The following is a 13,894-nucleotide window of genomic DNA, read 5'->3' as shown; positions in this document are numbered from 1 at the left end:
CCTAGACTTAGAACTACTTAAACCTAACTAACCTAAGGACATCACACACATCCATGCCCGAAGAAGGATTCGAACCTGCTACCGTTGGAGCAGCGCAGGTCCGGACTGAAGCGCCTGCAACCGCTCGGCCACAGCGGGCGGCGAAGAAGTGCTCACAGCTCTTAGGGTACGCATTTTAGAGCCCATGTTTACTAGAATATTTTTGCTTCGAATGATCGTTCCCGTCATATCACTTAATACTGACCATTCCTCCTTGGAGTCCTCTATAACTGGTTGTAAGTTCCTATGGGACCCAGCTGGTGAGGTCATCGGTGCCTGGGCTTACGCTCTACTTGATATAACTTAAACCAACTTGCGCTAAGAACAACACACACACCCATGCCCGAGGGAGGACTCGAACGTACGACGGGGGCAGTCGTGCAAACCATGACAAGGCGCCCTATTCCACGCGGCTACCTGGCGCGGCTCCTGTATAAGTTACAAGCGCAATGCTAAACAAGTCTCCGGCTGTAGATACTTAGTGCTCTCCACGTGAAGCTGGGGCAGTTCTCTACTTTCCAATATCGTTTCCTACGGACTCTAAGACGCAACGGGATATAAGACGAACCTTAATTTACAAGCATTTTTTAAATAACGTTTTTAACATTTTTGTCCTTAGATTGTGAAACCAGACTAAAAAAAATTGTTAGTTTACAAAACCGAACTGACCTTTTAAAACCCTGAAAACCGTCTTTGGTCATTTTGTATTCAGTCCTGCGCATTTCGTCTTCTTCGCTCCTTTCAGTTCTTCTTTACTAGACAGCCAATCGCGAATGGTTTTTTCTGTTGGTGGAGGGCCAAAATGCTGTTCAGCTCCTCTGTTTCCATTTTCTGCATATGCTATTACTTTCAATTTATAGCCCGCATCATATGAATATCTTTCTTTTTTCCATTACGAAACTAGCTACTAACCAAAATTTTGTATTGTTCCCGATAACACAAGTCACTTTCAATTCAAGTTCACTGGCACCGTAGACTGCAAAGACGCATCATAGGATAGACAGTGTTCTGGCCTTGTGATGGTGGGGCCAGAGGGAGACTGTGTCAGCAAGCTTGAGAATCCCGCAACTTGTGTTCCTCGCATCGGTGCTCTGCAGCTACCATTTGAATATATGGCCATTTTTAAGACTAGCGGGAATTTTAAATCAAACACTGAACACTTTTATATTAATTTCGTGTATAAGGCGCACCTGAATTTTGAGGCAACTTTTCGAAGAAAAAAAGTGGGTCTTATAATCCGTAAAACACGGTAAACACATTTAGGAACAAATTTTTCGTTTATCTTTCACAAATGTTTAATGTGTACCTCCGCGGACGTGCGATGAACATGCAGCTCACAATCAAACTCCACTCATCTTTGTGAAGATTCCGGTGCTGTGGTGCTCCGCCCCGTTGAACAATGAAATTTTCGGCATCTTCTTGCAACTGTGCTATCAGTCAGATTTCCGACGTACCCAGACACGAGATTCCTGCGACCGCCTTTTCCGCCAATGATCGCGCCGTGAGTCTTTCCTCTGGATACGTCACAAAACACTTGAACTCTTAGAGACTCTTTCTTTCGTGCTCCACTGTGGTGTGTGGCTACCGTATTCCCTGTACTCTTATGTTGAGGCGGTTCAATGAACAACACGAAGCGAGATGGCGCAGTGGTTAGCATACTGGAATCGCACTCGGGAGGACGACGGCTCAAACCTGCGTGTGGCAATCCTGATTAGGGTTTTTTTGTGATTTCCCCTAATCGCTTCAGGCAAATGCCGGGCTGGTTCCTTTGAAAGGGCACGGCCTGCTTCCTTCCTCCATCCCTCTCTAATACGATGGGACCGATGATCTCGCTGTTTGGTCTCCTCACCCAAATCAACGAACCAACCAGCTGAAGAAAAAACGTGAAAGGAAGTTATTATTTTCGATCTCCACGTCCAGAATGAATTCACAAAACTCTACACGTCGTTATTAATCTTGGAAGAGGATACAGAGGTAACAAGCAGATTTCCCCTTTTATAAACAGCCGGTCTCTTAAATCTGTTGGTGCTACCGTGGAATGCTTTGAGCTGTAGGAGGCGCAGTGCCATATAAGGGACGAAATTCACGTCACACAGTTGTAACTGAATCGCACCATCGAAACGGATAACGAAAAACCCAGTTTGTTGCTGCCTTATCGCCATCCCGACTAGACGCATTTCGGTAATGAACGAGCGAGATATCAAGACAGCTCCACCAGGAAAGCTCTATCAGGAAACACGTGAGTAGGTAACACGCAAACGACACTCACGTTAACTTAGTTTCGATGTTTAAGCCACAGCTGACCCTCAGTTTCTATCTTATTCGCGTAAAAGTGAAATGTATAGCTCGTAGTATCATTGCTGTGAGTGTGTCGCGCTCGGATTCGGCAGTGGAGAGTGCTATCTGCCTGCCACACTTACCTGCACAACACACAAACGACATGCAAATGGTGTAAGCCTTATATCGCTTTTAACCCAGTAAACTGCTAATACCAGTAATTGAAAATGCTCTTTGATCTCCAGACTGTATTGGATGCAAATGAGAGCAATTTTCATCAATCGGTTGTCATGTAAATTAATTAAATTTCCTATCACACATATACTGTTCCACGTAAGGGCACCCGCCTTACAATGGATCGCCGCCCCAGTCGGTGCATGATTTGGTTATGTAGACGTAATAGGTCCAACTTACATTTATGAGCCGCGTATAAACAAAGGAGAGGGCGGCGGGGAATGCGTTCTTTTAAACACTGGATTTATTTTCTCCACATTGCTTCACAAGTACAGGGCTATTACAAATGATTGAAGCGATTTCATAAATTCACTGTAGCTCCATTCATTGACATATGGTCACGACACACTACAGATACGTAGAAAAACTCATGAAGTTTTGTTCGGCTGAAGCCGCACTTCAGGTTTCTGCCGCCAGAGCGCTCGAGGGCGCAGTGAGACAAAATGGCGACAGGAGCCGAGAAAGCGTATGTCGTGCTTGAAATGCACTCACATCAGTCAGTCATAACAGTGCGACGACACTTCAGGACGAAGTTCAACAAAGATCCACCAACTGCTAACTCCATTCGGCGATGGTATGCGCAGTTTAAAGCTTCTGGATGCCTCTGTAAGGGGAAATCAACGGGTCGGCCTGCAGTGAGCGAAAAAAACGGTTGAACGCGTGCGGGCAAGTTTCACGCGTAGCCCGCGGATGTCGACGAATAAAGCAAGCAGGGAGCTAAACGTACCACAGCCGACGGTTTGGAAAATCTTACGGAAAAGGCTAAAGCAGAAGCCTTACCGTTTACAATTGCTACAAGCCCTGACACCCGATGACAAAGTCAAACGATTTCAATTTTCGGCGCGGTGGAGATCATGATCAGCAATTCATGTCATGGCCTCCACCCTCTCCCGACTTAATCCCAAGCGATTTCTTTCTGTGGGGTTATGTGAAAGATTCAGTGTTTAAACCTCCTCTACCAAGAAACGTGCCAGAACTGCGAGCTCGCATCAACGATGCTTTCGAACTCATTGACGGGGACATGCTGCGCCGAGTGTGGGAGGTTCAAAAAAATGGTTCAAATGGCTCTGAGCACTATGCGACTTAACTTCTGAGATCATTAGTCGCCTAGAACTTAGAACTAATTAAACCTAACTAACCTAAGGACATCACACACATCCATGCCCGAGGCAGGATTCGAACCTGCGACCGTAGCAATCCCGCGGTTCCGGACTGCGCGCCTAGAACCACTAGACCACCGCGGCCGGCAGTGTGGGAGGAACTTGATTATCGGCTTGATGTGTGCCGAATCACTAAAGAGGCACATATCGAACATTTGTGAATGCCTAAAAAATCTTTTTGAGTTTTTGTATGTGTGTACAAAGCATTGTGAAAATATCTCAAATAATAAAGTTATTGTAGAGCTGCGAAATCGCTTCAATCATTTGTAATAACCCTGTAAAATGGATATTTTCTAGCAACGAATCTATGAGCAATTATTTGATGCTCAAAGTAAAGATGAAAGTGTCTCCGCAAAAATCTGACACATCAATTTCCATAGGCGAAAGCATATTTATGTGCCCAAAAGTACAATAAATGATCGTTTGAGCTAAGCTCACTTGTTAACAAGCAGTGGATAGTTCTCAATTTAACAGAAGATCGCCATACACTCACGATTGGGATTCCAAAACCTTCCTAGGTCCCAGATGCATGTTGAAAACCAGAGCCCAGATGCAGATAAGTAAAGGCACTGAAAAGCAACACAGTTGTGGAAATGGTCTTGCAAACTGTGAACTGCTTAGAGCGAAAGCAGCGCTAGCGCCGTAAGACGAATCGATTCAGCATAAACTGCGCATATCTCTCTCTCTCTCTCTCTCTCTCTCTCTCTCGACGTATCATCTTGGCCACACGTCACTGCACCGACTTCTTGACCAATTAACGATTCCTCTCTGCTCCTAGAAAACTACCGACTGGAGGCGAGTATTTACAACTTTCGGCACAGTGACGACCAAGAATGTCAGCCACGCTGGACGAGTAGTAGGCGCTTCAGTCCGGAACCGCCCGACTGCTACGGTCGCAGGCTCGAATCCTGTCTCGGGCATGGATGTGTGTGATGTCCTTAGGTTAGTTAGGTTTAAGTAGTTCTAAGTTCTAGGGGACTGATGACCTCAGATGTTAAGTCGCATAGTGCTCAGAGACATTTGAACCATTTGATTTAAACAACCAAGAATTCCTCTCAACACGCCGAAACGCATGGGAAGACAGCCATAACTTCTCCACTATCGCTTACAGTATGTCTGTTAGTTGCCCAGAGGTTGGTAACGATTTACGCTGTGTAACCACTCGGTTCAGACGCTTCAGCTACAGCGCCTATGCTGATGGCCCTTCTGGTCGACTGACATCTTCTAGACAGATATCAGAATTTTCCGTCAACGAATATAGCACGATGTTGGTGTCGCGTATTTGCAACCACAGACAAGAAAGGCAGATTCGTCACACCAGAAATACTGAGTTGTCCTGCGGTCGCCGCGTTATCTTCCAAGGCCGTGCCACCTCGGAGACAACATAAACCGCCCAGCCTGTGGCCACAACACTTCTGTGAAGCAACAGCCCAGCATGGAAGAGGCTGAGCCGTCCTGTATTCAGAGCACTGCAATCACCCAGGTCCGCCAGTGTACGTTCTTAGGCTTGCTTCAGCGAAGGGAAACCACGAATATTACATCAGAAACCAGTGACGATGTATTCTCCTCCAGCACAATTAAGAACATCAAGCTGCCAATTTCACTTATTATCTTAAAGTGATATTTGTGAAGGTACTGTTAGGAAAGCTATGGTTTTGTGAAATCTAACGGCTCTGTCCAGAACACCGTGTGTGACAGGGACAGTAAATGGTGACAGATCTGTCTGCAAAATACCCAATAAAAACATTAATTCTTCCTCTTCTTAAAGGAGAGGATACTGTTGGGAGGCACAAGTATGGGTGTTTAGAACGTTTTCATACAAGGCACGTTTTTATTAAAATGGGGATTTTATTATGCACACATTCGTGTACGAATTTTTTATCTCAAAAAGTTATAAAAATAGTGGTTCCACCCCTTGTCACAGTATGCACCTCACAACCTGTCATGGTTTGCGCAAAACGTTGTACAGACTCGTGATATTTCTAAAACCTATAAAAAATACAGTTCTTATGACATGAATTTGAGGCGGGACATCACGATGGAGTTCTGAGAAGTACCTCAGAAAATAGGCAGATATTTCAAACACATGTCAATTTTAAGTTCAAATGTTTAAAACAATATTTTAAACTCGAATTAAAAGAAATGCACCTGTTAACGCCCTGTAAATTTAACTTTCATTTTTTTTAATCAAATAAACCTGGTAATTGTGGATTCTCTACAGCGCTTTGAGCGCAGAAAAATGTTGCTTCGAGAAAAACGTGTTTAAAGTCTGGAATAACAAACAAAACACTGTTTCACCACTTACAGTCAATCTGCGATCTGAGGACCATAGGAGCAAAATTCCACTTCCTCAGACATGTCCTGGTTCTGAATCTGGTGATTTTTTTTCAATCCAGGATATTTTAACAAACTGAAACATTCCTTGTTCTGCAGTGGCCACGAGTTTCCTGTAAGATAACTTCGCGAAGTTTTTGCTGTTCGTTCCTATAATGATTCCTAACACGTTCATGGTCTTCAGAACAGGCGAATGACCTTCGCTGAATAAATCAGCAGCTATATATTGGTAATTGAACAGTGTTTGTCCCACTTTGAAGACGTTTCGATACTAGATCCCAAATGCAAGCGTTGAAGCTCCCGTTTGGCAGAGGTACGTCTTCTAAGCAAATCTTTGTTGAACAGTAATTTTTATGCTGGTCCAATCTTTTCTTAAACTAGTTTATCGAGCGCCTACAGCTGCCTGTATTTCGATCGGCGTACGTTTCCATTCATAGGCTGTAAATTTTGAAATACTTTCATAATCAAAATTCCTTTTCCAGGCAAAATCTGTATACTTCAGGGATGCAAATTATATAAAAAAATCAATTTTTTCACACGTCTAGACCGGAACCTCCCCTTAATTTACTCTTCCTCCACCTACATCAGTAACGTGATCTGTTGATGATCATCTACGGCTTTTCTGAACAGCAATTCTGTGCTCAACCCAAACCACTGGCTTAAGTTACGTAGGCAGTCTTGGACCATGTCTGCCGTCAATCTTTCCTTGAGGTACTACTTGCAACAGGTTGTTCTTGTTGTTGAGCATCGTACGGCTAAGGTATTCGAGTTTTATTCATGTGGTAGTATTTAGAATTTCTGAATTTTTGTTCAAGCGCCGCAATACTGACGCATTTGTGGCTTTGTCTGTCCATTGTATCCTTAACATCCTTCGACAAGTGTACATTTCAAACGCCTCTATTTTCCCGTCTGACGCTGCGGTAACTGCCCATGGCTCAACTTCAACATCGAAGTAGTCAAGTGTAATACTTATGTCATGGCTAATCAGAATTTTCTTCATTTTCTGGAAAGGCCTTCCTGTCTCTTCGATACTGCAGCTAATTTCTTGAGAGAAGTTCCATTTATCATCCATCTGACTCGACAAATATTTATATGATGGAACTCTTTCGATTTCATCATTACCGAGTGGAAGATTGCCCTGAATTTCCTCTCGGTTTCTGCTGACAACCACCGATTTTGTCTTCTTCACGTTAATACGTAACTGCAGTTCCGGGTCTGGTAGAAACTTATTTGGTCACTAACTTGTTACGCTCACGTTTTCAAAATAGTGCACGTCGTCACCTCCCGACGCAAGTATCAAAAGTGATCGCGGAAAACGATTTTACAAGCAGCCATGATAGCTTGCTGTTAGCATCTTTAAATTCATTGGGACGAGAAGGAGAAAGACACTACAAAGACTGTTGACCGTAAAGGTGACGAAACTTGCGAAAAAAGCGGGAAAATTGAGTTGGTGAATGATGCACAAATTGCAAGAGAAGCGGACGATGCTGAATGGTGAGTGATATTCAGCTGACACAAAGTGTGTCATTGACTACATTGAAAGGGTACAGTACCGCCCGACATTGAAAATAGGTACAACATACTTCATTATTTTTGTCAGAACAACACATTTTTTTTGTAAAATAACTCAATTTCAATTAATACAGCGAAGCCGGATACCAGTGTGGGAAAGAATGACAATTTATTTATTTAATTGATCACATGTGCACTCCCACAAAGTAAATCCCTACATCCAGCTGGTGAGATCTGTGAAATGAATGAATGTATGGTCGTCTGCTAACTGCAGATAGTGAATGTGAATATATGATCACCTTTGAGTCTATCCTTTGGCCACCTTTGGTGGGACCAAAGAGATGAAATTTACCAGAGCTTTGAGCGCCTGAAATGTGGCTGACCAATACGATAGCAAGGTGTTTCCCCCACCTCGACAGAGATGGGAGAGGACCTAGAGAACGGCCATGTTTCAGCACTCTGCCGCTGGATCTTGTGCTGTTAAGACCTGTTTTAGTTGTGCTCCGTAATGACGAACGAGTGGAGACATGGTATGCATGTGGAATATTTAAGAGTAGTTTGAAATAATAATTTCTCTATTTCAGGAACTTTTGTGGGGAGAATTAAATGTCAGGCAGGTAATATTAATGGGATTGTAGTAATCTTCGGAAGTGACCAACGGTCACAATGAAACCACGTGTAGCAATAAATTGAAATACTTCCGTGTGCTTAAGTTAAGCTGAATTACTAGCGTGTGTACAATAAGTTGAAATATTTAAGAAATAGCGTGTGTACCATAAGTTGAAATATTTAAGAAATGGCGTGTGCTGGACTTGAAATTAGAGACGAGTACTTCCACGTGGTGAGTACTGTGTGAGTCTCAATCTGTGTATGAGACAAAGGATAAAGAGAAGTACTCGTCCATGGTATCAGTTGAGGACTCGCGTGTGTGATGTTCTTAATATTACTTTGCGTGATATGATTCCGTGTGACGCTTGATTCAAATTCTGAGAGAGAAGCAAGGTGAGTCGGCCGTCTATCCAGCAACGCCACTTGGCTTGCATTGCACAGGAAGACGTGCAAATATCTCCAGAGTTCATAGTAGGAAAGTAGAATTACAAAGTGGGGCAGTGTCGTGTGAAACTGGGATAAATACTAATTGAAGTGGGAAAGCTGAAAGTGATAATGTTGTGACTATTCTCTTTGTAGTATTTCATGTTGTAGTGTGGTGTATGTCATGTAATTTGGGTACGTGTGGTTTGCATGGGAGAGTAGCGAGGTAGTTTCAAAAGATTAGTGGGTTATGCTTGCTCCTTCGGTACCGCTCGGTCTGGAGGAAAGTTTCGTGATGATGATTGTGAGAGTCGAAGTGTGAGGTATAATAAAAGATCCACCATCATATCCAGAAAGTGCACTGTAGCGTTAAAATAATTACGAGACCATAATATACAGATTCACCATTGTAAAGCCACGCCCACTGGGCGGAATTTCTCATGTGTTATTGATGTAGGTTATAGAATTTGTGTGTTTAGGTTAGACAATTTATCGGAATAAATAAGATAGTGAAAAGAAAAAGATTGGTGAACTTTTCCTTCGAATTGTATGTTGTCATAATGTCCCGAATTTATAATGTGTGCGCCATTCATATTCAGTGCGGTGGCCACATGGTGATAAAAGCCGTTAAATAAAAGACAAAAAGAAAATGTGGTATTGCCAGTGCGTAGTGAACAGTCAGAGTTCTGTAAATCACTGATAGTCAGATGCGTGTTTCCGTTGCGTATTAATCATATAGGAGGATAACTGGTAACTTAAGTGTGAGTACTAGAGTTCATGTTACTCGATAAATAAGAATGAATCCACTCGCTTGGCAGACCACTCATCTTGCAGGCCTGACTGCTTGATGCCGCAGTATGAGCAAGGCATGTGGGTGCCTCTCAACATAAATTTAGGCACAAATTTTTGCACCATTATGAACAACACAAAAACAATGCAAATCAGAGTTAGTTGCACAGAACTGTACTTTAACGCCAGCAAGGAAACTGAGGAAAATAATTCTGCCTACACGATTTGCTTTTTTAAGGACGGCAGAATAAACGAAGCGGCATTTGTGGGAACGAGACGACATACTCCGTCAGCCCAAAAGATTTCGATACTGGATTAATAAAAAATAGAGAAACGCTAAGACGGTAGTTTTCATACGTCAGGTGTTTTAGAAAGCCTTCCCCCACTTGAGTACAACGCACAGAGCGCTCATAAAACCTCGTGTAACTGTTAGGAAGGTCCTTCTTTGGGACTCGCATGTCACATCGTGTTAAATATCGGTCATGTTGTAAAGGCGTTGAAGCTTCATGTGAATTTCTGCACTTTGTCGTTTTTTTTATTCGGCTGTAACGGTAACACCAAGTCTCGTCACCCGTAATGACTTTTTCCGGAAAACAACTGTCCACGTTTCGCATTGCATTCGAATAACGGCAGGCTCTGGAGTCAAACTGTACAGAAAAAATTTTAGACGCACTTCTCACCTCTTCGTAACAGCCTCAGTATGTCTTCAACACTTGGTTTTGAGATGTTTTCCATTGCGATTCGTGACACAACTTTCACGGACTACGATCGCACGGCCGCTACGTAACAGTGCCAGTTCAAAACTGACTGGAGGAATATGTATGTGTTGTTTACAGTTGTTACTTCAAGCTGCCGCTGATGTTACTGCACTGACGTCGCTTATACGTCAGGAATAAAATGTGTCTCGAAACTTTTTTGAACAGAAGGTGTATAGTCTTGTGAAATCGGATGAATCTGAAACACCGTCTACTCTCCTCTGCAGTGTATGAGTCGACGACAGTTTGCTGAAGGCACTGGTAACGTAATGTACCAAGTGTAGCCACTTAAAGATGGGCATAGTTACCAGAAACCGGTAATGACGATGAAATGAAACATGCTTCAGAACTATCTATGACTGTCAGCCGTCTGCCTCACTAAACATGGCCGGCCCCTGTGGCCGAGCGGTTCTAGGCGATTTAGTCCGGAACATCGCTGCTGCTGCGGTCGCTGGTTCGAATCCTGCCTCGGGCATGGATGTGTGTGATGTTCTTAGGTTAGTTAGATATAAGTAGTTCTATGTGCTAGGGGATTGATAACCTCAGATGTTGAGTCACATAGCGCTTGGAGCCATTTGAATCATTTGAACCTCATTAAACATGAACCGAACATCGCCCAAAGTGCTTAGGAACATTCATCATTGATAAAATGACCTGAAACTAAATAACTAAACACTTAAATACATACTACACGCACGAAAGGCAAGTGACAGTTCTCGCTCCAGCGTAGAGATAGTTATGTTACTCTATACGTCTTCCTAATGTGGCCTCCTAGTGTAGGTTTTGTTGAGACTAATAAGTCTGTGTATTGAGCTGTCCTAAAAGTTTTGATTTAGGGCCTCGCGGTCTAAGGCGTCCTGCTACGGTTCGCGAGGCTCCCCCCGTCGGAGGTTCGAGTCCTCCCTTGGGCACGGGTGTTCAAAAATGGCTCTGAGCACTATGGGACTTAATATCTGTGGTCATCAGTCCCCTAGAACTTAGAACTACTTAAACCTAACTAACCTAAGGACATCACACAACACCCAGTCATCACGAGGCAGAGAAAATCCCTGACCCCGCCGGGAATCGAACCCGGGCGCGGGAAGCGAGAACGCTACCGCACGACCACGAGCTGCGGACGGCACGGGTGTGTGTGTTTTCCTCAGCGTAAGTTAGTTCAAATTAGATTAAGTAGTATGTAAGCTTAGTGACCGATGACCTCAGCAGTTAGGTCCCATAAGATCTTACCACAAATTTCCAGTTTCGATTTAGCTGTTTTACCACCAATGGAAATCCGTCAAAGTTGATGAAGCTTTATAAGGTGTTTGTTCCGTTTTCTCCTGTATCTCCTCATGCCTGTATTTACTAAAAGGAAATAATCAGGAAGTTGACATTAGTCATAACATGTCACCTTTTGCAGATGCGGACACATCGCATCATGTGAGCAACGGAGTATATCACAGGTAAATAGCTTCGGAATATGCAGGTCTCAGTAAGTTTCATACCGTAACTACGAGCAACTAATGGCCTCTAACGCTTTAAAGAAAGTGATGTCAATCAGTATGTCGGTCCTAATAACTATTTCCCATACTTGTTGTAATACCACCCACACAGCACATACGACATATTTTCACACTTAGAAATAGAGAAATGTTTGCTAATAAGCGAGAGGCGACATTTGAGTGCTATATTACAGCACTGTGGGTTTTACTTGCTGGAAATGGAAATGATCGTATGGCATTGTTGGCCAGGAGGCCCCATTCGGGGGTGTTCGGCCGCCGTATTTCAAAGTCCTTTTTAGGTGACACCACATCGGCGACTTGCGAGTCAATGATGATGAAAATGATGACGAAGGACACACAACGCCCAGTCCCCTGCTGGGAATGTAACCCCAGCCCTCTGCGTGGTAGTCGGTAACGCTACCTTCACGCTACAGAGGCGGACTGTTTTACTTGCTAAAACCCAAATATAAAGTCACACTATGATGAAAATTAAACAGTAGGAATGAAAATGAATTGTGAAAACATATTGTAATCCATGCCTTTTGATAGTCAGTGATGAGGTAGCGGGAACGCTGGTGGCAATCATACAATGAACGCTACGGCAGACGTAGCGTCGGCGCACTTGCGACGATGTTGACCAGATGGAACAGAAATCTTGACACTATGACGGCGATGACAGCAGCAGAGATCAAGGATCTGGAGTGTGTCACAAAACGATGTCGAGGTCGTTTGGTCATTGCCGGGCTGCAAGTGCTCTCATAGAGCCTGTACGTTACTGTTTTTGCGTGCGGACTATGAAATGCGAACGTGGCGACATATTTCGCGTACTCTCTCTGGGGCTTTCAAGTCCATATCTCCTAAAACCGAATAATACTCGGGAAGTTGATATTATACGATGCGTGTTTTTTAAGAAAGATCCGTTTTGTTGTAGATACTAGTAGTTCGCGCGCATACCGCAACGAGCGCGTGCGTCGTGTACCAGCATGCCTCGGGAACAATTGTGCTCAGTTTCATCTCCGTAGCTAGCCTGTACGGTTCTTCTATGTGCTTTCAAAATGTTTAAGACTATCAACTCGCCCGCTGCGTGTGAGGTTCGCTCAGGGATATGGTATTTGTCAGCAAGGAACCTGTCTGCTGCAGAAATTCATCGACAGATATGCGAAGTGTACGGTGATACTGTTGTGAGTGAAAGCAAAGTGCGTAAGTGGGTACGAGAATTGAAAGATGGCCGTGACAACGTCCATGATGAGAACCGCTCCGGTCGCCCTTCTTTGACTACAGAAGATTTGGTGGCTTCAGTTGAAGCGAGAATTCGTGAGAACAGGAGCTTCACAATAACAGGTCTCTCAAACGAATTTCCTGACGTGTCGAGATCAGTACTTTACGACATTGTTTCTGAACACCTAAAGTTTAGGAAACTGTGCACCCGTTGGGTCCCGAAACTCCTAACAGAGGACCAAAAAAACCAAAGATTTGCGTGTGCGATGATGTTCTTGACTCGTTATCACGAAGAATGTGACACCTTCTTGAGTCAGATCGTAACTGGAGACGAAACATGGGTTTCGTATATCACGCCCGAATCGAAGCAACAGAGCATGGAATGGAGACACATACACTCGCCTGTAAAGGTGAAGGCCAAACAGTCTCTGTCCCGGAGCAAAATCAGTCGGAGTTTTGGGATATGCATGGTGTTTTGTTGGTCGACTTCATGCAACGAGGAACCACTATCAATGCAGGAGCATACTGCTAAACCCTGAGAAAGCTACGCAGAGCGATTCAAAGCAAAAGATGCGGCATGCTGACAAAGGCAATTGTCCTTCTCCAGGACAATGCAACACCTCACACTGCAGGTCAGACCCGCGATATATTGGACAGTTTCGGCTGGGAAGTTTTAGACCACCCACCCTACAGTCCTGATCTTGCGGCGAGCGATTACCATCTGTTCCTCCAGCTCAAACAACACCTCAGTGGCAACCGTTACAATGATGACAACGACGTAAAAACGGCAGTGAACTCTTGGTTATCTGAGCAGACGGCAAATTTTTATGAAGAGGGTATTATAAAATTGGTTGAGAAGCATGATACGATTTTCAACAAACTTGGCAACTATGTCGAAAATATGTACTTTCTGAAAATAAAATTACTTTTTTAAAATAACCTTTGTTGTGTACTTATGTTTAAACGGACCTTACTTAAAAAACACGCCTTGTACATCAAAAGAAAATAAGGAACAAGTAAGTATCACTTCTCATTTATTATGGCTCAGATGAAAGATCTACAT

This window comes from Schistocerca piceifrons, chromosome 3, assembly GCF_021461385.2.
Source record: "Schistocerca piceifrons isolate TAMUIC-IGC-003096 chromosome 3, iqSchPice1.1, whole genome shotgun sequence".
In the NCBI taxonomy this organism is placed as follows: Eukaryota; Metazoa; Arthropoda; class Insecta; order Orthoptera; family Acrididae; genus Schistocerca; species Schistocerca piceifrons.
The sequence above is the reverse complement of the archived record's forward strand: the minus strand, read 5'-3'. Positions refer to the sequence as shown.